Below are 26,227 nucleotides of genomic sequence, written 5' to 3'. Positions count from 1 at the left end.
GTTTGACACAACATTTGTGTTGTACGGCTGTCAGCTGTGTTTCGACTGCCCCCCTCCCCCTCATACAACAACAATGTTGTGTCAAACCATGTGACTCCCATTGGAAATGAATTGCGAGCTTGCATCAGTAAACAAGTCTCATACATCTAGCATGCATCAATGTTGTATGCTAGATCGAAAGGTGTGAGTCAGGACTGACTCACACGTTGAGTATGGCAGTCGAAACACAGCCGAAAGCCGTACAACAAAAGATTTGTGTCAAACCATGTGACTTCCATTGGAAATGCATTGGGGCGGCCATGTCACTTACCCTTTGTGTCTACCATGCATCAATGTTGTATGCTAGATCGAAAGGTGTGAGTGAGGCCTTAGGCCTGACTCACACGGTCACAACAGATTGTTGTATAGCTGGTGCATGAGACTTGTTTACTGATGCAAGCTCGCAATGCATTTCCAATGGAAGTCACATGGTTTGACACAACATTTTTGTTGTATGAGGGGGAGGGCCTAAGGCCTCACTCACACCTTCGCATCTAGCATACAACATTGTTGGATGCTAGATGTAAACAAAGGGTTTGTTTACATCTTGCCCCAATGCATTTCCAATGGAAGTCACATGGTTTGACACAACATTTGTGTTGTACGGCTTTCGGCTGTGTTTCGACTGCCCCCCTCCCCCTCATACAACAAAAATGTTGTGTCAAACCATGTGACTCCCATTGGAAATGCATTGCGAGCTTGCATCAGTAAACAAGTCTCATGCATCAGCTATACATCAATCTGTTGTGCATGTGCATGCAAGACCTGGAGGCGTGGTCAATGCCGTTTGGCTATTCTGAGTGGCCAAATGGCCTCCAGGTCTTAAGTTAAGTAATAAGACCTGGTACTTAAGACACGCATAATACTGCCCAGAATGTTCATGACAATAGGCAAACATACTGCGGAAATAGCTGATCTACAAGTTCACATATGAGCGAGCAGCCCTGACTCTGTTTAACCAAAATGTAGGCCGTCCCTACATTTTCCACCTGTTAAAATGTCTCCTGCCTGTGCCTCTCTAATATGTTTGGACAGAGTGTTGCATAATTCAGGAGCATGCAGTGTGGAGGCAGGATCCTCATTTAACTCAGCTTGCCCTAAGGAATATTCAGCTCTGGAAAATCCCACTTTACAAAAAGAGACGTGAAGACAAATTTGACTGGTGTGAAACATCCTAAGACTCCTGGGAGCGGGATGCAGTAGTAACTAAGCCGGCATGTATTCAAATATTTAATGCCGTGGTATTACAGTAGGCTAATGTAGTGGTGGATGTACTGCAATTTTTAGGTATATTTCCTACTTTAGTTTGTCCATAAGCTATACCCCCAGAACCCACCTCACCCCTGCCCACTTTGACAGGCTGGAATGGCTTAGGGTCGACGACAGAGTACAGCATCTTGCAATGGGTCTGGTCCACAAGATTCGATACACCACCAAGATACCCATGTACCTGTCTAAATACTTCCTTAATGTTAACGAAGTCCACACCCACAACACCAGAGGGAGTGCAACAAACCATGTGCAACCCAGATTCGGCACAAACAAGGGACTAAATTATTTTCGCTCGTATGAGGAGTTATCCAAGCTAAATATTACACAAACCTAACAAACGAACGCTTGGTCTCACTTGAGGAAAGCTATACAATACCTTGATGGCGGAGAATGAAGGGTTAAAAGAGAAGACATTATCACTTGAAAATAATAGCAGAAAATACAACCTGCGTATCCTCGGATTGAAATGTGGAATAGAGGCAGGTAAACCAACTGCCTTTGTTACCAAACTTTTGTACGACCTGTTCGGCGAAGAGGAGCTGAGGGCCGCCACGCTAGCCTCTCTGTTGTTTCATACATTGCAAGTATTCCACATACGTACCAGAGCCATAGAACAGTGCCGTAGACCAACGGCGTCATAAATGTGATACATGCTCCCTTTGTACTCACCCATTAAATAATTCCAAAGACGTGGAGTGAGATATTGTCCTCTAGTTTCACATCCATGTGAAAGTTCTGGCACAAAACGTGTATTTAGTCAAATATCTCCACTTTTTCATGAGCTGCACCCGGACGGCTTTCTCTCCGGGCGAGGGGCCCGGAATGACAGCTGGACTGAATTAATCTTCCTCTGATCATCACAAACATCATCACCAATAATAATTGACCAGGGAAGCACAAATGTTTGGGGCACACAATTGGCAGGTGCCTTGCGATAGGTGCTGGGCAATTAATCACACCACCTGTCAATTGTGTCCCCATCAGTGACAATAGAAACTGCAGGCTTTCTAGTCCTGAAAAGTTACAATGCGAAAATGGAAGCCATCAATCTCCAGATAATAAAAATCTAAGCATGTTTGTAAAGAAATCTTGTTTAAAAATAATTCTGCCTCACTGGTCGATGGGTTTCTGAACTGCCCACAGCCCTCCTATGAGACACAGACTGAGTAGAAAAAACATTGTGCAATTTTAGCATGATTATTAGTGAGGACCTATTATATGAAGATAGGTTGAAAAGTGGTGAAGTGGTCCTTTAACAGTCATTCCTTATTTCCCAACATACCACATGTATAAACATACGTACAGTAGAAGGATGTTGAGATTGGAACTGCCAGGCAGGAGGCCTAGAGGAAGACCAAAGAGAAGATTTTTGGATGAAGTGAAAGAGGACATGAAGTTAGTTGGTGTGAGAGAAGAGGAGGCATGAGGACAGATGGAGCCAGATGATTCGCTGTGGTGAAGGGAACTGGGAAAGTATATGAACAAAATAGGAACAAACTAGAACTGCACTCTGTCGAATGCCTACTTGCTTGTTGCACACTAGTAGGCCACTAGTGCGCAAGCAGAGCGCGCAAGTACAGTGTCGGGTGGATTAAAGGAAATGCCTCTATGTATATGTAATTTGTAAGTTGATTAGCGGTATACTGTGGTTACTTTGCGTATGCCCCGTTTGATGCGTATGTATCGTAGCAGCATATGACGTCAGGGTATATCTGGTACAACTAGCTCTCAATGATGACGTAATAAAGATGTGGATTAAAGGACCCTGCAATGCTGGGTGTATTTGGTTTTCGATGGTGACGTAATGAGTAATGACGATATGTTTTAGTGTCGGGAGGATTAAAGGTAATGCCCCTATGTATACATGTATGTAATCTGACACCACTGCCATATCAAGCACAAGTAGTCATTACGTCATACGCTGGCACGGCACATACACATCATACAGCGACATACCTGGACGAAAACTATTACTTGCGCGCTCTGCTTGCGCAAGTAACTAGCTCTCAATGATGACGTAATAAAGATGTGGATTAAAGGACCCAATGCCAGGGTGTAATTGGTTTTCGATGGTGACATAAGGACGATATGTTTTAGTGTCGGGAGGATTAAAGGTAATGCCCCCATGTATACATGTATGTAATCTGACACCACTGCCATATAAAATGGTAAATGGTGCATTTATATAGCGCCTTTATCCAAGGCGCTTTACAGAGATTGTGCATTACATTCACCCATTCACACACACATTCATACACCGATGGCAGCGGAAACCATGCAAGGCACCAACTAGCACATCGGGAGCAATTAGGGGTTCAGTGTCTTGCTCAAGAACACTTCGACACTAACTCTGGGGGAGCCCGGGTTCGAACTGGCAACCTTACGGTTACCATCCAGGCACTCGATCTACCCCTGAGCCACCGCCGCCCCAATATCAAGCACAAGTAGTCATTACGTCATACGCTGGCACGACGCATCAAACATCGCCCTGGACGAAAACTATTACTTGCGCGCTCTGCTTGCGCAAGTAATAATGTACAGTACACGTAAAGGTATCAGTACTTTGTGCTCACTCATTTCCAAATACAGAGGCAGGTATAGGGACATTTCTGAAATCTCCACAGACCAACAATGAGATGCAGAGTGAGTAGATGGACATTGTGCCATAACGATCATTAGTGAGGACCAATTGTGCAATTAAGGGATCATTGTTGAGAAATAAACCTGAATGGATGACTAGATTAGTCTGTTATTGAGGTCAGCATTCATATAAATGAATGAGTTTCATTCAGAGAACATACAGTAGACTCCTCATGCGTGTCCAGAACCTCTCATGGAAGGACCATCCCACTAAAGCTCAGATTTATGGAGGCATCCCCCCCATCTCAGTTGTTGTGGCAGAACGAAGACTCCGCTTTGCTGGACACTGCCACAGAGCAAAAGACCAGGTAAGTTCGGATATTCTTCTGTGGAGACTACCCTGCCCATCAAGAGGAACAAGACCACTCACATTTCCAGATGTTCTGAGTAGGGACACATGACTGACTGTGAATGAACTTGGTGGGGCAATGAGCAACAGAGACCATAGTGGAAGCAGCTTGTGTCACAGATATGGAGGGCACTCGAAGGATGATGATGATTCATAGAAATTACACACGGCTGAATTCAGCGATGCTCCTTTAAATGGTGCACTTGCCTGTGATGTTTGTGTTTCGACAGTGGAAGGATGATCAAACCAAATGTGAAAAAGAATATTCATAAATAAATGATTTGAAAAAAGGCTCGTAGTCACGATGCAAAAAACTTTTATTATACCAACCCTTCATACCCTGAAGGCATTTTGTTGCCGAAACGTTTTTTTTTTGCATCGTGACTACGAGCTGTGCAACATTTTTCTCCTTTTTTAAAGTTGTATCTCCCACGATCAGCACCTCCCCACTATTGGTGTGCGCTCCAACCTCTTTGTTTGTTCATAATAAATGATGAAATACTCCACTTGGAGTGGAATGGGTTCAAGTAAACATGAACCCAGGGGAGCTGTGTGTAAACGCAGCCTTTGTACATGGTACTGTATGTGTATCCTTGAATGTTACACACACTCACAGAACGTTGAAATTCTGAAGCAACTCTATGAAAGGTCTGCTGCATGTGGATTGCATAACCCCCTGGTGATGATGCAAAATTAATTGAATAAGGGGGTTGTAAAGTTGGCCGAGTGCCCAAGGCTCCAAAAAGTGACAGAATCCAGCAATACCTTTTAGGGTGTTTTATTTCTACCCGATACAGGTTATTCACAGTGGAAAGGCCTCGAACAAAACAAAACACAGAAGGCTAACTTACGAAAAGACAACATAGAAAAACACTTGAAAACAAATTAGGGAAACAAACCCAGAACTTGAGAAACTGTGTAGGCTATAAACGCTGCAATGGCAGGCCCCCTAGCAGCTCTCCCTGGGTGTTACCTTCTGGTTGTCTCAAGCCAAACTGAACTAACTCACTGCCCCTGCAGCCTCCCCCTTATACTAGGCAAGACTATACCAAGGAACAGTTCTGTAATTGGTAACCCACTTAACTCAACATCTGGCTAACCATGGCCCATGAGTTAACTTACACAATTAACTACTTTAACTAAACCAATTCGAATACATTTCAGATACATTACACAACATCAAGATAAATAGAAAACATAACATAAGAGCTCTTGTAAACCAGACAGACACCCCTCCTGCTCTATAGCACTTGGTACCTTCCTCCACTCAGTCAAGAGGATCACCTGTACTGCAGGAGAGCCAGGTGCCAACCAATCATAATTAAACCCAAATGACACCAAACATATACTGTGACAATATTTGTCAGTACATACTTGTTCTCTTTTACAATTCACTGTGAGCTACAATAATAAAAATATGCACTCATGTCCATTAACACAGTCTTCCAAGCCGGCCGGCAAAGTTAGGGATGCAACTGTGTAATTTAGGTATGAGCATTGTTCTCCATCAATGTATTTTTATAGGGCACGGGTTGCCCCGTGACAGGGGTTATGAGTGACACATTGTCAAGACTACAGTGTGTGTGTGTGTGTGTGTGTGTGTGTGTGTGTGTGTGTGTGTGTGTGTGTGTGTGTGTGTGTGTGTGTGTGTGTGTGTGTGTGTCAGTCGATGGAACATAAACAACGTACTGTACACGTACAGCTTTTAAACTGCATTGATGAGACACAAAATCAGCAGGTATCACAGTGTTGTAAATGCAATTTCTAATACATTATTCCTATTCAAGGTTACCAATATATGCTTCATGTTTTAAATACTAGACCTTCAGGCGCTTGTCTATTCTGGGACCACACCACAAGTCTGGAATTATGTAACTCAGGAAAGATGCAAGCTTGGAATGCTTTCCCCACTGGTTATTCAAAATACCTACACACGCTGTACCCATTGCTAGAGTACCCCATGTGTTACCCGTTACCACAGCACACAGTACTAATAATGTTATTTATAAGCAGACATCGGGCTACTCGAGATAGAATGATGCAAGTCTGGATTCCATGCCCCAGAGACTAAGCATTGTACATTTAGTTTGCAAATGCATTTGGGTAAAATGTGCAATAATATAATAGCCTACTTACTTTCTTTCCACCACTGTGTATAAACAGGAATACATTAACTAAGGTAATCCACACTGATCACATTGGTTGGCTTTACACAAACCAGCTGCTGCTTTTTGTTCAATGTCTGGTGGTGAAAATATCTCATCTCATCTCTTGAGGTGACGGTTGCTGGGAATGCTTAGAAAAGAGAGGACCAGGGGAGGAGAGTTTTGTAGCCAGAAGCCAATATGTCTAGACATTTGACATGTCTTCAGTCTTCTATGAGGATAGTGGTCTGTGAGGTAGCAGATATTTTTATTTTGCAATATCTTTTTGCAGAATTTGCACTGTAATGCGTTTACTTTGCTGTATTAATATATATACTTTTTATGTCTGATGTAAAGCACTTTGAATTTCCATGTTGTTGAAATGTGTTGCTGCAGCAACCACAGCCGTTGACCATTGTGAAGTGATGAATAAAAACAATTTCACAAGACAGTCCTATATGACATAATCAAGGAAACTATTTTTAAGGCAGGGCCACGCTGGACGCCAGGGATGCGCCATGACCCTGTGTGGCAAACCTCGCAATGGAAGTTCGGTGAAATGAATGGCATTGAATGGGCCGGCTGGGCCTAGCCTCGCGTTGCGATGCTAATATACCACTGCGCTGGGCTACGTGGTGTCGGGGCATATGCATATGCAATAGGGGCGGGTGAAGTGTGGCTGCACCAGGCTAGGCTGGGCCAGCTCATGCACTATTTATGCACGATTGCGACGGTTCAGGGATATAAAAGAAGACATGTCACAGATTGTTTTCTAATCACTTGTTTTTCGTGAGGCATCAAAACAGCGGCAGGTATCGTTTCTGTCTTAGAGATATTGCGAGATTTGGTTGCCAGACATGAAACGGTGGAGAGTTTTGCGATACTTGCCAGTTGGCACATTCAGTTCAAAATGTACTTTGTGCTCTTTAGATACCTTTATAAAAATCTGCCGGATGGAATTGCTGGATAGAGAAAATTACATCGTTGGACATAATCTGGATAACACAGGATTCTGAGTCGTAGTTCCATTGGGATCTTGAATTGCCTGGCAGGAGGCCATAGTGAACATACAGTAGGCTACAGTGTAAATGGATATAAAACATGTATTAATAATCGATGAAAATGTACAGTCCCCAACTACCATCAGATTCCTACTGGAATAATATGGACTACAATTTGATTTAACACTTAACACTTTAATTCTATTCTATAGATAGTGTGGTGACTGATACACAACTCAGGAGCAGAGAGTCAGGTTTGCCCATTCACTAGGGCATTTATTGGATATTTCACTAGTAAGAAACCACACCACTGTTCAAGATTAGGAGTATTTATTTGCACAAGTGAGATGTGGGTGTAATGATGAGGAGCCCGGGGAGGGCGAGATTTAGGATGGGGACGTAGTCTCGAGAGCTTGACGACCGACCTGCTCGCCCGGGAGCGGTCGGTCGCCTCTGCTCGGACGCTGCCCCCCCCGGGGGCTCCTAGGAGAAGGAGAGAGAGAGAAGTGTTAGCAGGGCAATGCTGAGGATGGAGGGGGTTAGTTGGGGAGGAGGGGGGGGGGGAAATTTGACAGCGCGAGGCGGTATCAAACAGGTAAGTAATGATATGAGGTGTGTATTTATGCTGTGGGTAATGTTACGTGATTGGCTGTGCGGCCGTGGAGACGCAGGTGAACTTGACGAGGAGATATGGGATGGGAGTGATTAGGTTGAGCAGTGGGTGGTATCCACTCCTGAATCTACGTTGAACACAACTACATAAATCAGGAATCAGAAATTAACTCTTTTTCTTTGCAGGGCAATGCAGTCAAAGATAAGTTTCAACACACAGTTCATGTCTAGGTTAATAGAAGGATCTTCGTCGCTAGACGTCACAGGTAGGTTTGGATTACTTTCCCCGGGGGCTCGGGTAAGTATTCCTGCAAGGGATTCCACAGGTGAGTATACGGGATTTACACAGATCGTTTCAAGCCTATTGTAGCTCTTAATCTCAGTTCCTCTTCTCCCACAGGGGGGTATCAACAGGTCTAGCCAGACAGATGGATAACAGTCAATATGTGCCCTCAAAAGGGGGTTTCAGAGGGATAAGTATTTCTACTCAGCCTGTACTTGAGTAGATGTACTCCTTCCGTATACGCTGTGTACTGGAGTCGTATTTCTACTCCTTTTCCATACTCCTGTACTCTGGTTGCTGCCCTTCCATTTCCATAGGCCGATGGTCACTTGTTTCTAGCCGGTTTCATGCACGCGCCTTTCGGCCACGGAGCGCATGCCCGGTATATTGCCTGCGAGTGAGATACAGAGAATACACTCGTCAGTCTAAGGATTTCATCATATATCATAGAATGGTATTTGAAATAGTGGTGTCTTAGCTTACCGCCCAATGCTGCTGCCCTCAGCCTCGCCTCGTCTCTGGAGAGTGGATCTGTTAGAGAGACAGAGAGCTCTCCTTGCTCAGGTGCGCTAATGAATGCAGGTGCTCCTAGTTGTCTGAGTTGATGATGAGGGATGTACCTGCTGTCAATCACCCGACCTAAAGGGCGGCGGCTTGTTGGTGCTCTCTGTCTCCCTCTCTCTCCAGAGCGGCACTTGCATATTGGGTGATAACTAACCACTGAGACACCACTGAGACACCACCATAGGCCTACAGTATTTCCCTCTGGACCAAATCTCTTCACTGACTATCAATCCACTGTGGACAATTTGAATGTGGATTATCCACATTGTGAGCTTTCAAATTGTCTATCTTCACCGCAGAGTAGGAGCGCTAGGGTTCAAGAAAGTGGTTAATTCCCGACTGCATGTGTGTTGAGAAATAAACTCATACGGCCTAGCTGTCACGCTCCTGTAAATGAAGTTAAACGAGGTGACTGGACTCATCAGTGTCTTGATGCTCATGCAATTCTGCTCGGCGCTTCAAATGGAGTCTACTGATAGATCACTGGAGACGTTTTCACCATTATTTTCCTGATGAGCACCGACATGTTATCTTTCATGTACAGGACTTGCTATTTTTAGGTATACCTAAAACATAAAGCCTGTCCTTCTGACTGACTCCAATCTGCATTATCACCCACCAAAAATCTATTGGAGTTTTTCAGGCACTCTATGTGCTGAAAAAATAAGTGTCCCAACTGTTTATTATCAATACAGTATTTCACAACAATACGTTATGCCCTAAAAGTGACAAATCTTGCAGGAGCTTGTAGACGTGCTACTTTCACTATTTTGAATACAGGGCTTAAGGGGTTAACTTAGGACTCAGGACTCAGAAGACAAGATTGTTATAGAAAGAATGTCAGGGAGAAACATGCACCCTGATACAACATGCTGGTGGAAATCGATACAACAGTCTTACTGGAGTGATGCCATGATCCCTGCCTCCTGCAACTGCAGATAAGCCAGAATAGCGAGGTGGATAGACAGGCAGGCAGCTTCATTAGAGGCAGAATGGGATCTTCTATACAGCCTGGGTTCAAACATGCACCTCCAACCATGGCATCAATTACAGCACACGTGACACGTGTGCAGTAATTATTAGTGCAGTCACGCAAGTCTCTCTCGCGTGACTGCACTTCTCAATCTCTAAGGGAGATGCCAGCCACCGGTCTGAGAAAACTCATTTCGGCTGCTTGTATCCGCAACCTTATTCTTTCGGTCATGACCCACACTTCATGACCATTGGTGAGAGTAGGAATGAAGATTGCGCAGTAGACAGAGAGCTTTGCCTTCCTGCTCAGCTCTCTTTTCTTCACAACAGTGCGGTACAGCGACTGCAATAGAGGGTATGCGCTTGACGTGACATCATCATCATACCCGGAAGTTATGCGGGAACACCTACTGAGTGGAAAAACACTACTTTCTGCCATTGACAGCCCATACATCCACACAGAAAAGTCTGATCTGATTGGATTGAACAACGTTAAACGACATTAAACTCACTTTACCACTCACTTAAACTTTGCCACTTGATTTTCCATTAACTTTATGCATGCGCATACCCTCTATACTGCCCGTGCCGCACCGATTCTCCGGCTGATCTTCTCCGTCCTCCCCTCACTTGTGAACAAGACCCCGAGATACTTAAACTCCTTCACCTGGGGCAATGTCTCATATCCCTACTTGGAATGAGAGTTGTTAATGTTGATTAATGGCTCTGAAATTACTTTTGGATTATCTGCCGTTATAGACAGCAGGAGAGAGAGAGTCGCAATATGTGTTAAATGTTGTCTGTTTTTGTTTTGCCACCGTTATTTATGTTTGAATGTAATTTGACTGACCTGAAACTAAATCAAAACAGTTTGGATGTATTAAGAGCATGGTGATTTATTCATTCTCTAAACACTATCCATCAGCATTGGCTCTCTGCTCTGGCTCAGCCTTCATGATTGCCAAAGGCATCAAGAACTGCCAGCCAGCAAACTGGTGCTTTGGGAACGATGAACGATTCAAGAGCGATGCAGGAGCGCAAAGTACCAACGAACTGGACAGATGTATGGAGAACCGGGATGACTGGAAACGACGATGGAGGGCTCGTCTGAGGACAACCTAGAGAGAGATGAATTAAAGAGTGTTGAGAAATCAATAACAATGCCCCATGAGAGTACTCCACCTAATGTGTAATGTATGTATTGTACATTATCAATTAATGTATGTAGTTGTGTAATGTCTGTTTGTTGTCTTTAAATTTGTTAAAACCAATAAATATACTTTATTAAAAAAAATGTATGTAGCCTACTTTATCAATCAACTGACTGCAACCAGACAAAAAAGAGTTGGCTAAAGAGAATAATCATTAGAATTAGAACCCAACCAATGCCAAAATCTCTGGACCCAATGCCCTTTCCAGAATCGGAATCACCTACACTGACATGCCCAAAAAAGTGATGCCAACTTTAAAAACCGGAACACATCACCTACATAATTGCCCATACCGATGCAAATAATGACCCATATGTCGGGCCAAACTCGGGCAGTAATGGCTGTCAGATTGACTGTGATTGAGTTGGATAGGAGGACATACAGTATGCTGCTACAATAGGTGTTAACATGAAGATGTAGCAGAGAGAGAATTATTAGAGCATCATATAACAGGAGAGCTGAGACCAAGCTTGCTTCTCAGTAGAGGTGCATAATGGAGTCTGTGTAAAATGTTGTAGTATAATAATTTGTGCATTTGTGTCCAAGTATAGGCTATTATCTTCTATGTGTGAGTGGTTTGAATTTACATCAAAACGTGAATACAATACAAATAGGAAATACATATTTTTGGTACAGGTTGAAGATCTGCGATTCTTGTGGGGGGTGCATGTGTTTTGTCCGACATACTAACAGTCCGACAGGCATTAGTCCGACACCCATTCTCAAACCCTAACCTAAGCCACAGGTTAGTTTTTACCTGCCGCAGGTTAGTTTCAACCGACCATGCATGTCAGGAGCAACGGTGAGTTTTAACCTGCCACGGGTTAGTTGTAACCGGCCACGCATGTCGGGAGTGACGGTGTTGTCGGACTAATGCCTGTCGAACTGTTAGTATGTCTAACCAACATATATGCACCCCTCTTGTGGGGGGGTCCTAAAACAGCTGCCTGAGTCCTAAAACAGCTGCCTGAGCCCTTACTTTGCTTCTGCTTGTGCCCTCAAGCCACAGTCAGTAGTTTTTCTAGAGCACATATCCGAATCAGGTAAGGATGGCTGGCTTTGCAGTGGCTGTGTTTTGCTGTGTTGGCTGCATTTTGCCTTGAAATCTGCAAAAAATCTGTAGAAAACCTTGACAAATCTGCTGAAAACCTTGAAATTTGAAATTCGTGTGCACGTGCTAAAAACACCCCCAGTTATGAAATACCCTGCGTGCTTGAGTAGAGTGGCAGGGAAGAACCTCTGCTCTCCAAAGCTGCACAGTTGAGAATATATATTTTTAATTGGTTTCATTATTACACCTGCACCTTTCAAGAGCCTTGGGATGCCACTTAATTAATCCTGCAGGCTCAATGCCATTATATTCTCACTTCATAGTTTTTTCTTTGGAACATTAAAGTTTGAAAGAGAGCACTTCCAGCCATTAATTAAATGAATGATAGGACTTAAATGTGCAAACTCAGCCCACTTAGAAGGTAGTCGTCGAGAGGGTTCAGGGGGTCATGCACCTAATCAAACTGATACAATGTTTTACGCACGCACACAATCATCTTGACTACCATTAAATATACCATAGTATACTGTATTTCATTGAAACGGATGTCTACTGTCCCCATCACAAACACAACAGAGGCTCTCAGAGCTGTTTGCTTTGAGTCTCCCTGCATCACAGCGAGTATACACATCACAGCGAGTATCCCTGCATACAGTGAGTGATATGAGAGAAGCTTATGTTCATGTGTGAACATGCTGATAACTCATGAAAACAACAAACAACAATCAGTGATGTTTGCAGTCTCCCTGCATCACAGCCGCAGACATACAGTGAGTGATATGAGAGAAGCTTATGTTCACGTGTGAACAAGCTGATAACTCATCAAAACAACCAACAGCATACAGAGCTGAACTGCAGAACAGTCCGGTGCTGCATCATCTCTATCCACCAACTATGCAAAGCCTTTCTTCGTGAGGAGGCCGGCCTTTCTGCAGAGGCCAACCTAATCTGTGGTGACTGGTGAAAGGGTTAAACTAAAGGTTCCAATACTCCAACCCAACACAGACTCTGTTGGCTAAGATATTCTACTTTCACTTTAATTCCACAATCTGTCAGCAATGGACCATAGACTGTTTTGAAGAAATGTTGGCTGTGGATAATCCCTCTTCTATGCGACTACAAATGTAATGTATTGTCGCTTATCACTTTTCTTTTTGTGTTGAGCCTCTGTGGGCCTACCCTGCTGTCTGTATTGTCACCGTCAGAATATAACTACTATAGCACCCTGTGTCAGTCTGCCAATAAATACATATTTTACAACACATACAGATGGCAATTCATTAATGGACAGAGATAGCACACATTCATTGTGTTATTGTCACCAGAAATAACAAAAGCTCTTGAGACATTATGTTAAAGCACGTCGGAGATTGATGGAAATAAACAGTGGAGAGCCAGGCAGAATACTGAGTGGGCAGGGTCTAATATTCAGAAGTCAGAGCTGCATTCGGAAGCAATACAAAGGAGGCAATATAAAACACTTGTTCTCGCCAATCTATCTTCGGTTCGGCTAGCCCGTCAAGTGTCGGTTGGAGTACGTGTCGTATCTGAACTTACACAGGACACCCTATTGTCCCACCATACAAAATGCTGAAAACTTGGAGAGCACTCGAGGAAGTTTGTGAGACACGGCAGTCAGCAGATGAGATGTTCCGATGCACAGCAGAGGCACCTCCGACCGGCCTTACGCCGTCGGAGAGAATGACCCACTTACATTTCAAATTCAACTGGTTATAAAGAATCAGAATAAACATTTGCTCCAGACAGTGGACAGCCACCCCCCTGGAGGGTAGAAACCGCTATAGCACTTTGATCCATGTTTATTTCTAGCATGTAAATGTCCTTAAGTTGGGTGTGACTCAGGAACTGAACTCAAGACAAAAGGCACAGTATAAACGAGCCGTGCACCCTAGGGGTCCCCTGAGAAGGTCTCAGGCAGACCGACCCCCATAGGTGACAACAGAATGCATGAGCACACAGGAACACACATTACTTAGAAATATGTAGAATTATGGAATCCCATGATCAGATATCACATACGCTGCAGCCTTTTGAGATGCTGCACACACAGAGTCAAACCTGGTGCGTTAATTTAACTCAGAAAGGAACTGGTTGAAAGAGCGAAGCAGCCTCATTAAAGAAGGGTGTACACTACACACCATCATCATCACCTGAGTCCAGACCAACATGATGGTCCGGGTACCATACAGCAGGGTTTCTCAACGTTTTTGGCTGGTGACCCCCGGAACCCCCTCCCACCCCCAATACAAACTGACTGCAAAAATAACCTTAATATTAGAGAAAATATATCATGAATGAATACTGAAAACAGATATAATCATTAAAGATGGAGTGCCACATTTTTTATATTTTTCCAGTATTTCATGTGTCTATGAGGTGACAGTATACTTCATTAGACACCCTGGAGTTGTTTTTTATGTACAATGATGTATTCCCTTTGTATTTAGGGTTTCTTCCTGGAGGCTGAACCCTTGACAGTCAAACGTGCCAATGAACAAAACAGTATAGTGACATCACATTATCAGCCCCTCCCCTAACCCCTCCCCCTTTATCATACAAATACAGCTGTGGGTTGAGAGGTTGAGAACCCCTGCCATACAGCACCACGGCTCTGAGGGTTAAAAGTAGAGGCTGCTGCTCATTACTGGGATACAAGGTAAAGTGTTGCTGTGCTTCCAGGTTCCCTAGGGAACCCAGTAAGGAAACCCTGTGTGACATGAGAAGGAAGGAGACGTTTTCTTTAATGCAGCAAAATGTAAGATAATGAACGAGGGACCTTATTAGTCAGGTCTCTCAGCCAATCAAGCTCAACGTTAGGCAGTGGTATCAAATATTAAATGTAGCCTGCTGGGCGAGCAGGAGGAAGCTTGGCAGAACAATAATGCATTTAAAGCAGTTGTATCTCTGAAGTCAGTCCAATGTAGGCAACTCAGCTTGATTAACTCTCAGTTGACAAAGACGGTGACAGAGATAGCATGACCACATGAGCATATTTTGGACATTTACGAATGGAGACCAATTATAACTAGAAATGCACTCTGTCGAGGTGCCAACTTGCGCCTTGCACATACACATACACATACATGGCCTACACCTAGTATCAATTGTATGTCCATATGAGGATATTAGACTATAGATATTATCTGTGATTTTGGATCGGATCGAGAGCAAATAAACGTGATCGGGACATCCCTAATTGTGGCCGAAATAATTGTGCTATTCATCGTCGCACAACAAAGTATACAGGGTTTAGTGGTTAACTAAGCAAAAATAGGAGTGCACTGTGTGCAAAGTGACCATCCATGTTCACACTTTACACTGATGTAAAATCAACAAGCTAGTCTAATGTGATGCGTGTTTAACTGAGCAGAAAACTGGCTTAATCTGTATATCGACTGACCGCTCAGCGATGACAAGACTAGGAAAATACACAAACACTCAAGTGCTTAATTTAGATGCTGACCACCAAAGAGCAAATTACATTTAGACAAGCAGAGGCCAGGAACTAAATTAATCTCACCCAGGTGTCCACAGCGCTATAGGTGTCCAGACAACTGAGCACAATTCGTCCAGGGGATCCCGGGAAGCTGCAAGGGGAGCGTGTTCTTTGTAGCTGCATGTACTCCTACAGTCTGGGGCAATGCCTGTCGGCAGGGATGGTTGAACGGGAGGAGTACGCCAGAGGTAATACATCCTCCCGGTGTGGGCTCCTCACTGGCATCTGGGCCAGTAGGGCACAACAGCAGTGGCAAACAGAGGGAGGAATTCACTGGAATGAGAACTGAATTGGGATCAAAAGGGGGTCGAAAAACATTTTAAAAAGAAAGACAAAAAAATGACATTGTCAAGCTCTATTTGATTTCTCTACAGCTAGTAAAGTCCAACACCCTGCAGTGACACACGGGTGCCATAATGACCACCCTTATGGTGACCTTTTATAGGTCAGCGCATGTGAAGTTCTGTCTCTGGACCAATGGCTACTGCGACATTGGTTGAAACTTGAAAGGGTCATTCAACTAATGTCACATGAAAAATGAGACATTCTATCAACTGGAAAACTGTGTGATTTGACATGTCAGTTGAAAATACATCTGGGGACAGTTTTGTCCAAAGTGTTTTTTTGCCACCGTAATTGAGCAGTTTTCTTTCTTCCAGGAAATAAAACGTCTGGGTTTCCGAGGCTACTGTGAGCAGTGAGCACATATCTGCACTTCTTTATAATGGCATGAACGGCGGAATGGCGATCACTTTTTAATTTGATATGCCTTAACCAATGGACAGCCGTTGCGGCGGAGGCATTATTTCTTCGGGTTGTGGCCTTGAGGGAATTTCATGACATTTGGCACATTTGCCTGCTTGGATTGGATTCGAGGATGGACGTAGCATGAAGTAGCAAGCTCAATGCGTCCTCATAAAACATAACATTTCAAAGTCTTCATTCACAGTACTACCACAGTAAACTGCAACCGTGTGCGATACCCACAACTGTGTGCATGGCACACGCCACTCACAGCGGCAATGTCATCATCAAGTATGCTGGTGACACGAAAATGATGAACCTGATCATCAACAATGATGAGGTTAGGTCAGGTCACTGACTCTCTGGAGTCACAAGAACAACCCCACTCTCAACGACAATAAAACCAAGGAGCTGACCGTGGACTTAAGGAGGCACATCCCCAGTTCAGTCAATGGCGCGGCAGTGGAGCGTGTCAGTGACTCCAAATTCATTGGAATGACTTGGACTTTAAATGTATTTGATTTGCATACATATTGAGAGTTTGCAATTCCCATTAGCAGCGCCAGGAGAAGAAGATGTAAAATAGGGCCATGTTAGAGGGTTCATTATCAGTGCTTTACATAATAACGGGAACAAATATATATTCTGTATACGGTATTCAAGGTCCCATAATATAGCATTTTCTGTAATTTTAGGACAAGCCTGGTGCCAGGATGAAGCTTGGTTGATGGGGTAGTTAAAAATGACAAGGGGGGGAATCTTTTCATATAATAAAATCCTGCTATACCTATTTATATAGTTTGTTTGTTTGTTTGTTTGTTTGTTTGTTTTTGAGGGGCGCTAGGCCCTCCTATGTCCAGCATTGAGGGTTTGTCCTAACACAAACATTGTCAATGCCATTGACAATGAATGGCCAGTTTTGAGGGTTTGTCCTAACACATTGAATGCCATTGACAATGAATGGCCAGTTTTGAGTGTTTGTCCTAACACAAACATTGAATGCCATTGACAATGAACGGACAGTTTTGAGTGTTTGTGTAAACACAAACATTGAAGACGAAGGTGAGATCGCAAATTGTGATTGGCTGGAATGAGGTGATTCATGATGACACCCCTCACTCCACACGGGTGTGATTTTTTTTATCCGGCAGGTAGAGTGGCGTTTTCCCTAGATATGAAGAACTTTCTACCTTACCTTTTTCATATGAAATAGGAATATTTGGGGAAGAGTGCCAGGTTGCCACATAAAATCAGTCTATTAGGTTCCAGGGTCCAAAGGCTAAATAACAACACAATCAAATAATACATCACAGCAGTGGTGAAGCCAGTATTAACCCTGACTGTCCTCAATTTAAGGAATGGGAGAACTCATAATGCAAAATAATAAATGTATGACCCATTCTAACCACTAAGAGATGACTGCAATCATTCATCGACAAGAGCATGGCCAACAGCATCATGCAGGGTCATTAAGTAAGAAGAAAATAAGAAGGAAACAAGATGATGTAGCTAGCTGTTGTCTTTTTGCTCATGTTACGCAGCTGTCTCACTCTCTCTCCCCCCCCCCCCCCCCCCCCCCACCTCTGAACCAAAACTTTCTGTCGTTTTCCATTCTGTGCTCTGCTACAACGGAACATTTTGAACTGGGACCAGAAAGTTCTATATAGAACCATGAAAAGCAAGCCAGGATGAATTGAGGTACCGGGGACACTGAGCGCCGTTGGGCCATATTCAAATGAATGTATAGGCGTATATGCCTGCGTTGATAATATGCCCAACCAGCAGAAGAATAAACCTGCTCCATTCTGTTGCAGCCTCTGTTAGTTTGTTGAACTTTAAGTAGGTATCCCTGTGTTCTAATTAACCTCTAAATAACTACAGTAGGCTACTTCAAAGAAGCTGTTTCATATACTTCCATACACTTTGCCGATCTCTGCCGACGTTTTTGTTGTTCTACAGCAGGGTTCCCCAATTAGTTTTGCCAATTAGTTGCCAATTAGTTGTGCCAAGGGGCACATTTATTTTTAAATATTATTAATTATTACATGGCTTGGTTGAATGCTTGATTCTGATTGGTCAATCGCTGAATTCAGCTGTGAATTATGTCTTGATAATGACCTCTCCGCTGTATAACAGACCTCTGCCTAATCAAACCCTCTGAGCACCAGCTGCGCGGCTGCACCCCACTTGATTTACTGCTGTTTCCAACATGACAGCCATGTAAACACATACACACTAGTGACACACAATGTCATTTACAGCTAAACTTGGCTCTCAAAAATGTTTTTGAAAACATTTGAGCGAGAAATAGACAAAGCAGTACCCAAAATTGGATTCTATTTGATCAACTCACTTCCTTGTTTTCCGACAGTGCTGCCTCCAGCCCTGCAGCTGGCCAGACGCAGCCAGCGCGAACTTATGGAATACTTTTTTTGTTGTGTTTTGGGTCAATGTATTAATTGATGTTAGGTAGCCATGTAATAAGCGGGATTCGCCTCGGTGGTTAAACTCCCTGTCGGTGAATTATCTCCCGACAATGACCACCTATCTTAGAATAGATGTAGAGTAGAAGACCTATCTGACGTTGCAGAAACTATTGTCTTTATTGATGCATTAACAAGAGTCAGCGAGCTGGACACACACACACCTCTCCTCTGCAGTAAAGTGACTGGAGTCTCATTTCTCTCCAAAAGCCCTTGAATATGATTAAGGATTACTGTAATTATGGTAAGCTAAACTCACATTTCATATCACACACACCACCATACCTGTAACTTTCACTTTTTCTGACAGTTAGTTTAGTTGTGTAGAAAAGTTCAAATACATTTGGGCCCAACTAAGGCATGGAGCCTTACTCAAAGTCAAGGGCAGGTGTCCCAAGATGAGTAATTTGTTCTACAGTAAGTATAAAAACAACAATAAAAAACCTGGAACAAATAATTAAATAAAAACAAATGCACCAGCTCAGAATTAGTGTCCCCAGCACAAATGTAGATCATCATCATTCCATCAGTGCATGAAATGGTATAGGCCATATAGCCATATAGCCAGGAACAATATGGCCTAATTTACTGCATATTATTATGCTTGTTTACTGTCTCTGCAATGTTCTAAACAGGTCCAAAACAATACCACATGAATTAATGAATTAGGTCAGGCTCTTGGTCAACAAAAAGATACAACACATTATGTATCCATTAGAGGAAACAGTAATTCAAGGCATTTATCAAAGTTCCATTAAGGAGGGTGGTGCATGGGGCAGTTTTATTTCACTCTTATTAACTTCAATCAAGCCTGTGAGTGTTGTTGTTATAGAGCTGAGTGCTAATTAAACCAGTGATGTTGTTATTGTTTGTATCAGAGCTGCATGGACTGGCTCCTCAGGTGAAGACTATACTGAAATATATATGAACATCTCCCTCCACAAATATCAAAGCTATACTGCACAAGGATAGTGTGAAGGAAATACATATTTAGCTGGAAATGCTTCAAGGCATATAGGCTATACCAGTGTTTCCCAACCTTTTTTGTCCCAGGGCACACTTTTCATAGCCTAAAAATCTCATATGGATGCATCTCTTTGCATTAACATTTCAATGGCCGAGGGTCGTTAGAGTCTATTGTTTCGTCGTTATCGCACATCTAATGGTTAGACGTGTGACAACAACAACGACGCAACAATAGGAAGCCTGCAGCCCAGTAGCTATAATATTGCTTTCGGGGGAGGGTTAGTATGTTATTTTCGGTCAAATCAGGCGGCACACCTGGACACATCAAACGGCACAGTAAAGTGCCGCGGCACACAGGTTGGGAAACACTGGGCTATACGCCTGTTTAGGATGTAAATGACACATCACTGCCATTCATCATTAGTGAGAGCAGAACACCAGGACAGATGACAATGGTATACCTGCAGCAGGTCTCTGCACTGCATGACAAACAGTCACATTTTCACTGTTTCATGCATGAAGACATCTCCTCTCAAGTGTGGGAACGGAATGGCTAAGCTTCAGGGCTTTCTGTCCACAAGACATTTTCCAAGATGTTCCTCTCCTCCTCTCTCAAGCCGCAGGATTAATAAGGCTTTGAAATGGAGATAAATGACTGTGTGTGTGTGTGTGTGTGTGTGTGTGTGTGTGTGTGTGTGTGTGTGTGTGTGTGTGTGTGTGTGTGTGTGTGTGTGTGTGTGTGTGTGTGTGTGTGTGTGTGTGTGTGTGTGTGTGTGTGTGTGTGTGTGTGTGTGCCTGGCAGCAGCCCTTCATCTCTTCCTGATTAAAAATCCAAAAGAGGACACATTTTTCTGGAAAACTGGATGAAAGACAAACACTTGTTTGTCTTGTTGATTGGAATGTCAGGCAGAATGACAAAATATCAGTCAGTCAGGGAAATACATTACCAATGTAGACGTTTATTACACCCAGACCAAGGAACATAAAATACACCGCAGACCCACATACACATGAGGAACATGTGCGTTAAAGACTCCAACAGGGGTATCCAACCCCCTGAGAGCTAATTAGTTTGATTATTAATAACATTTATTCACATCTCTGCACCCAAACTAGCTGAATAAGCTTATTTTGTGTGAACAATTATATTTTGATATTCAACACGTTGCAACAAAACACAATTGAATTCAGATGAATTTACCATGGGTCTTTTTTAAAGAAAAGTCCCTTTGGTGTTTCCACTGTGTGATCTGCATGGAGAACAAAGGCTGCTTGGAGCTGTGATGCTTCAGAGAAACACCCATTAACAACAATATGTTTCATGTGTGCAGATATGACTTGTACGCATCACGACTTGTAAACCACAGATCCAAGCCATGAAATATACTGTATGTCCTTCCGACCGTCGGTGGGAAAAAATACTTTTTTAAAATTTAAGTAAAAGTAGAAATAGGCCTACAGGCCTATTGTATTACTATGTTACGGCTGTTAAGGACTGTAACCAAAGTTTTGTATATTATTACAAAACGTCACTCTGTGACACATGTGCATGCAGATCAATGTTGTGGTTTGTACTGCAAGTAATGTCCATTTTAATGCCAATACTTTTGTATTTGTAAAATTTTTAATACAGGTTTTTAATGGTACTTTCACGTAAGTAAAGAAATCACACCTGTGTGAACTGAGCGGTCCAACTATACATTTATTTTTTGGGGGATTTTATTGTGTTTAGAGTTACTGTGTGCATGGGGGTCCTCGGGGGGGTCCCTGGAACATCCAGACCCCCAGGAACGCGCCTAGGGGGGCGGCCAGTTCCGGCGAGCCTTCCCGCATCCGAAACGGTAGAGAAATGACAGAGTTACCGTGTTGCAGCTTTCCATGCTCGGGCACAGTGACAGACACATGTACACTTATAGAGACACATGTAGCGTAATCGAGCGGAGGCACAGCTCAAAAACAAATCTAAGTACTTCTTCCACCACTGAGCATAAAGGAGAATGAGTTGGAGTATTTCTGTGTACAGCCCAAAGACTTGTGTTAAAGGATTATTGAAGCAAGGAAGACAATGAATAATGTATGGCGTGCGTGCGTGCGTGATGTGTGTGTGTGTGTGTGTGTGTGTATGTGTGTGTGTGTGTGTGTGTGTGTGTGTGTGTGTGTGTGTGTGTGTGTGTGTGTGTGTGTGGTGAATAACAATATGATTCAGACAGATAAATGTAAGGGTCTCTCTAGCCTTCACTTAAGAATGAAATTCAATGTGACTTCCATACATGCCACATAGCTCTACATGCATGCGCACACTGCCTATGCATTATTTATGTGACATGACTGGCAGTGACAGCACACATGAACAAAGGTGTGTAACTCTTGACGACATTCAGGAGATCTGCATGCAAATCCAGGAGGAGCCAAGATGAATATACGGTCGGTGGGTGTGAGGCGACGGTCACATCATTGTGACTGCCTATATGCATGTGAATGCATGAGAAATAATGAAGACATCCTGGTTCATACATGAACATGTGAGAGAAAAGGTCATTATGTGTCCTGTTTAATAACTTTAAACCCTTTAGACATGAAACCTTTTATAACTCACAGTATGCAGTTAATTGTTAATGACACCTAATGAGTCCAAGAGGAGGTTCAATTAAAGGTGAAGTACTGATTTGTTCTTCTCATATAAGTCACATCATCATGCAGTGTCACGGTGTGAGGACAATGGGAACAATTAAATGTCTAACGAATTGAATTAAATGAGAGGTTTAATGTCAGGAAGGTATACACGCACGCACACACGCACACACACACACTCTCACACACACACACACACACACACACACACACACACACACACACACACACACACACACACACACACACACGCACACGTGCTTGTACACACGCGTGTACGTGTTATTATGATGGAAAGATTTGCTCTCTTCATCTCATTGTTGTTTTGCATTTAGTCTGTGTATGCAGGACATGTGCATACACACGCGTGTAACCTTGCATCTTCTATGCCCTCTGTAACATCTTATGTTAATTTAGACTCCATTTTAAGAATATTAACAAAGGAAAGCAACCATTCTCTTTTTTTACATTCTTCCCCTGTGGTGCTGGGGTATCAGCTGGATGTGGAGGGTCTCATGGCAGTGATGGCACTAGAAATGAATCACTACTTTATAGAACTGCTCTATAGAAATGAATCACTGCTTTATTAGATTGCACTCTTCGCCACATTTATCTCAGATTCTTTCTTTTTCTTTTTCGTCAAAACAGGTTTTATTTTAACGGCCTATAAAGAACTGATGATTGCGGTTACAGTGCAGCAGGCACTCAGTAATTCACCATCCTGCAGGCAGTACATTGTTCTTTTGCAAATAGACTTTGAGATGTGTGATGCTTTGAAGACAGAGATGAAAAACGGTTTGTTTTCGCCCCTACTTGAAAGAAAGCTCTTCCACAACGGAACAACTTGAATGTTTGATAACAAGGTTTAGAGCTAGGGAACTTTATTTTATTGATTGAATACATTATTAGTAGGTCACGATTCGCCTAATCCACGATTCAATTCAATTTTCGATTTGAAGCTCACGATTCGATTCGATTCGATACGATGTTAGATTCGATTTTTTCAATCTATTTTTTAAAAACCTCCTTTTTTCAGCATTGAGGGCTATATAATTATAATTTATGCCAATATCTTGATTTGTAAAGAAAAACACTTGTTTCTCTGCAATAAGTCACTTTTATTTGACTAATAACAAATGAGAATGAGAATAGCATCAACAATATAAACTTTGGGTTTTATGTCCTCACATAACTTTGAGATGTTTCTTTAAGATTAGATAGATGACATTATTGTTAAGCTCTACTCTAAGTAACTAAATAAAATAAAAAAGTAAATAATAGCGCTGGGACATGTTAATCTAATTAGAGGCCTTATAATTAATTAATCTCAATGAATCACATTTTAATCGCAGTGAGAAACATTTTTTTCAAAGGTATGCCAGTGAATCAATGAATAGTGACTACAAAAGATTAAGCAATAAAACATTGTTTTTGAGGGGCGGCTGGGCGCTAGCCACTAGCTTTTGTTTTTGCCTCTAGTTGTTTTTGAGGGGCGCTAGCTGGTACCTCCTATACTAGCGATGGTTCACAGTCATGTTTCCTATACTTGGAGTCGGGACTCGGGACTAACATTAGCCCCACTAAAAGAGCTCACTCTGGCGTTCTGAATGTAGCAGCTTCAGGGAGAGGTTCCATGGGCTGGACTGGCGTCAGCCTCCACATACGCTGGCTGCCTAATGTCCCGCACTGAACACAGTTTCGCGCTGTGGTCCTCGTCGCGATGCGATACATGTCGAAGCAGCCATAGCGTGGAGGCCAGCGCCAGTCCAGACTCCAGGCAGGGCCAAATTAGCCATTGGGCCAGTGGGGCCGTGGCCCAGGGGCCCTTGGCTCTCAGGGGCCCTTCAAGGAAACTGGATCGCGCCGAACTGGGTTTGAGGCCCTGAAATTGGCCATTGATTTAGATAAATTTAGGTCAAAAAGATGATAAAAACACGAAAAAACACAAAGATGTTGCGTGCTCACGCGCTATGGGGGCCCCAAAAACATTACCGGCCCTGGGGCCCTCGTGGGGGTTAATCCGTCCCTGCCCATATGGAACCTTTCACTCCGCAAGTGTAGCTACACAACCATACTATATAAACAGCGATATAAACGGCTTCTTCCTTTCGGTGAATTTGGGTGTGTTGTTGTTGTTGTCTGCTCTGATGATAGCAACGCATTGAGCAGAGCTACAAGCTGGGTTGTGCCCCGGCATATAATGTCCGACACTAACAGGCTGAAACTCGTCCTGTGAGAAACGTTCCGGGGTGAATAAACGGACGGCCGCGCATGCAATGAAATAACTCTGACCATCGACTCTGACCATCGACCATCTGACCTATCTCCAGGACTGCTTGCCCATGTATGTCCCAAACCGCCTCCTTAGGTCACAATTTTTTCAACATTTTTTCAACATTTTTTCAACATTTTTTCAACATTTTTTCAACATTTTTTCAACATGTTTTCAACATGTTTTCAACATTTTTAGTTATTTTACTTGTTTATAAAGCTTTAAATGGTCTCTCGCTCCCACCTATCTCCAGGACTGCTTTCCCAGGTATGTCCCAAACCACCTCCTTAGGTCACAATTTTTGCAATTTTTTTTCAACAAACATAACATTTTAAGTTATTTTACTTGTTTATAAAGCTTTAAATGGTCTCTCGCTCCCACCTATCTCCAGGACTGCTTGCCCAGGTATGTCCCAAAATGTTCATTAGTGTTTCATTAGTGTTCATTAGTGTTCATTGGTGTTTCATTAGTGTTCGTTAGTGTTTCATTAGTGTTCGTTAGTGTTTCATTAGTGTTTCATTAGTGTTCATTAGTGTTCATTAGTGTTCATTAGTGTTTATTAGTGTTTCATTAGTGTTTCATTAGTGTTCATTAGTGTTCATTAGTGTTTCATCAGTGTTCATTAGTGTTTCATTAGTGTTCATTAGTGTTTCATTATCACCTATCTCCAGGACTGCTTGCCCAGGTATGTCCCAAACCGCCTCCTTAGGTCACAATGTTTTCAACATTTTTTCACATTTCTTCAACATTTTAAGTTATCTTACTTGTTTATAAAGCTTTAAATGGTCTCTCGCTCCCACCTATCTCCAGGACTGCTTGCCCAGGTATGTCCCAAACCGCATCCTTAGGTCCAATTTTTTTTCCATCGACTCTGACCGTCGACTCTGACCGTCGACTCTTTGACCGTTGACTCTTTTACTGTCTACTCTTTGACTGTCGACAGCACTGTTTAACCAATCCACGCAACATATATGTCAAAACGTGCGGCTCGGATGGTGTGCTTGTGACTTTCTTTCCGTCACGCTTTACCATGGCGACATAATTCGCAAAAAACTATGACAAAAATACCCCTTATTGCAACCTACGGCTGCAATAAGCAACTCACGATGGCAATAAGCAACCTACGGCTGTAATAAGCAACCTACGGCTATAAAACATCATATAAAAATATTTTTATGATTTTTATATGATTTTTTATATTTTCATATATATAGTGATCACATAAAAAATCTACGGCTGTAATAAGCAACCTACGGCTGTAATAAGCAACCTACGGCTGTAATAAGCAACCCACGGCTGCAATAAACAACCTACAATTGCAATAAGCAACGCGCGGCTATAATAAGCAACCCACAACTGCAATAAGCAACCTACGGCTGCAATAAGCAACCCACGGCTGCAATAAGCAACCCACGGCTGTAATAAGCAACCCATATATATATATATAATTATTATCATTTTTTTCAAGCAGCTATT

The sequence above is a fragment of the Electrona antarctica genome (genome assembly GCF_951216825.1).
Source record: "Electrona antarctica genome assembly, chromosome: 15".
In the NCBI taxonomy this organism is placed as follows: Eukaryota; Metazoa; Chordata; class Actinopteri; order Myctophiformes; family Myctophidae; genus Electrona; species Electrona antarctica.
The sequence above is the reverse complement of the archived record's forward strand: the minus strand, read 5'-3'. Positions refer to the sequence as shown.